This window comes from Schistocerca gregaria, chromosome 6 (genome assembly GCF_023897955.1).
Source record: "Schistocerca gregaria isolate iqSchGreg1 chromosome 6, iqSchGreg1.2, whole genome shotgun sequence".
Taxonomy (NCBI): domain Eukaryota; kingdom Metazoa; phylum Arthropoda; class Insecta; order Orthoptera; family Acrididae; genus Schistocerca; species Schistocerca gregaria.
Genome location: NC_064925.1, coordinates 124,776,586 through 124,780,056, shown reverse-complemented (window position 1 = coordinate 124,780,056; position 3,471 = coordinate 124,776,586).

Sequence of the window (3,471 nt, the reverse complement as noted above, 5' to 3'; positions counted from 1 at the left end):
GGTTCTTGTGGTACGGAGGTTTAGCTGAAGATTTGATTCTACCTACTGTTTACGTTACTGGGCTGTTTGATTTGGATTCCATTTCTGCTTATACTCATTTGTTATGAGACTGAAACATAGCTCCATGTCCTTGTTTGACTTTCGTAACTGCTGTTCCACAACTAAGTCATACGATAAAATAACGCCTTATTTTACTCCCCGTCTGGGTGCGCCAAGCATATCTGTTTCCAGTCAATCACAAATTCAGTGTCGTTGTTAGGATGCTTTGACAGAGATTAAATATTTCGTTCGGTCAGAGAAACAAGACGTAAATTTTCTCTCCTACGTAGAAGATTCAAGTGGTTAGTTATCATTGCCTATTACACAACATGACCTGAAAACCGAGGCTTTGATACACCGTATAAGGGTGTAGGACCCGCTATTTGCCATCTTCAAGAGTTACACTTGTTTATGGTCGCTATTTGAGTGAGGCGCAGAAAATACTTTGTAGGGAGTACGGTATCCAAGTGGTTATTAACCTTCTCTAAGGTTGCGGAATATTACATTTTTCTGTCGTGAACTTCCGAATGGTGAATAGGTTCTTCCACTCACGCCTGTCAGTGAATTCATTTTCATTTCTATTATGTTGTTGAGTTGAAGGCAATGTTACAATATCAAGAGCTTAATGCTCATTAACGCCGACCTCAGTACCATTGTAATGCGGTGAATGTCAGTCACAATCACTGCATCTTATACATTGATGGCGTAACATACTGTTCATTGGGATTTACAAGTCAAATGTGATGTCTACATCAACAGCGGTCTTTCAGGAAAAAGGGTAATAAACTACATCCGAGTATTGGGTGCCACTGCCGAATGTACATCAGCTAACGTTCACTGGAAGAAAGCGTTAAAAGTTAGGCACCAAGATTCCGCAATAGGCTCTTTTCACTTGCTACATGTTCGCCTAGGACTGGAGTTCTTTAGTCATTTATCTTGCGTACACATGAATGTTTCGTCGGCAGCTGTTTCGAGTTTCTTTGAAATTTTTCGACCTAAAGTGCCTTGTGCCATTTGAAAACAGATGTACAACTTATTTGCTGGTCTGCCTGTCAGTGATAAAGCCACATAGATTGTGTAGCTGTGGGTAGAGCTATGTACAGACTGCAACACCCTAGCTGTAGTTGTCTCTCCTCTGTGAGACAGTGTTCATGAGGAAGACATTTCTCATTGGAAATTATTCTGGTCACTCTTCCAAACATTTTCTTTCCACGCCCTGCTCTCTGATAAACGTGTTCACTTCTTTTACAAACTGTTGTGCTTACTTGTGACAAGTGTAGCAATATACCTGGATGTAATGCCATATTCAATGTTAAGATAGTCGATAAGAGAAATAAAAGCTTTGAAATTGTCTAATCCAACAATTTTAAACGCTTCTAGTGTGAGTGTGAGTGTGAGTGTGAGTGTGAGTGTGAGTGAGTGTGTGTGTGTGTGTGTGTGTGTGTGTGTGTGTCATAGAAACTTACCACCACCACCTATCAAATTACATTATTACATGGTCTTTTATAGTTTGTAATTGCGACCGTCTGTTTCCTTTGAAACGAGCTCCTGTTTGCCTTTTGCAACATACATAGTTTAGAATTAATCTGCAATTTAACTTACTTTTAATGCACCTACAGCGCTTTATTAGTTTGCTCTAGGAACTAAAGCCACTATTGTATTAATCTTCCTAAGTGTCCTCTAGTACTCTGTCAGGAATATCCTCTAATACACTGGGCATCGACTGTTTGGCAGGAGAGTGTTCGTACTCGGTTTGACTGGATTGTTTCAGTTGCTCTACGGATGAACGTCGTGTATTGCTTGAACAGCCACCTCCAGGTTCAGGTTCTTCTTGTCCTTCAAATTCAGTTTATCTGTGCACCGTAACGTCACGTATTTCTGTGTCATCTCATTTCTGAGTTGCTATGTAGTATAATATATCCGCGTATTCCCTATCTTCGACCCTGATTTCATTTTCATATTTAGCACGCCGCAACTTTGCCCTCAATATTTGGATCACATTCATCGGACTAAATGTCCTCATGATATCATTATACACAGTTTACATAGTAACTTGTATCCGAACAGTCCAAGAGACAGCTATACCACTCACGCAACTCGAGAACTTGTTAGTGCAGTTGTAACATGCCATCATCTGATGGAGCTAGCAGAGAAGTGCGGAGTTTTGCATGGAAATGACACAGACCACTGCGTTTTACGTGGTCGAGCGTTAGTCTAAGAATGGTTCCTCGCGGTTCCGAGAGCTCTAGATCAAAGACGTCCCTTGTTAGTGTTAAACAGGTCAGTTAGTCAGTGGTGCAGCAGCTTCGACCATGGATACTAGTAGACTGGCCTTGCTGTGCAGAAGCTATAAGGCTACTGTGGCTCCAACATAAACCACGGAACTGTTGGCAAAACGTGGCGGGATTTCAAATCAGCTGTCTGCCATCCTGTGTTTGTATCGTATTTTCAGCACATTTCTCAATTGACTGCCAAACGCTTCCAACAAAACTTAGTTTTTTATTTGCGAAAAATTATGCCAGAACTACATTTGACCTGAATTTGTTCACAGTACCATTTATAAAATCTAACAAATACATCGAACTACACTCTGGTGGGCAGTGGGACGAAATTACTATAAACTATCAATTAAAGTTAAATGTCGTTATAATTCTTTTGGACAGTAAGAGGGGACTCGTGTGAAAACTTTAAACATTGGATTCGCCGCGTTTTGAGCTTTAGTCACTTATAAAAGAAAATGGGATATAGGAATTATGCCAACTATAGGTGCCAAAATTGTCGACTTTAGGAGCAAGTATCAATTTTAGGTGCACTTCAAAGATTTAGTTCCCACTATTTTTACAAAAGTTTAAACCATCAGTTTAAAAAGAATGGTATTTTAGATGAAAGGTGAGACTTTGAAGTTTTTCCGTTTCAGGGCCTATATCCAAAGCTGCCTTCGGTTTTTTTCATCCTTAGGGAACCTATGAGTAGGAACGAGAAACAGTTATACTTACTTCTGTAACCGAATTATCACAGATACTTTCCAAAATATAATACGAGTCTGACTTTGCAGGCATCACTTTCAAACTTTAATTTACGTGATACTCTATTTCAAGTGTAAAAAACATATAAAAGCAATTTCACTTGAAATCTTTCGATAAACGCATCTGCACTATCGTAGAAACACTTACACCTCAAATGTAATGCCATTTTCCCCGACAAAACGCTGAGTACAGCCATAAGCGCAACACGAAACAACCATGTTTTGCCAACATTCACGTGACTTACGCCCAGAGATGTTGGAGCCACGAAAATGACGTCAGGGCCAGGCTATTATATTTATGGTTGAAGTGCAGCAGCGAAAGACCTCTGGCGCTTACAACACACTGTTGCGCATGCGCAGTGAACCTGAACATGTTCGCCCTGGGCTCGTCCATGGGATGGCCGGCG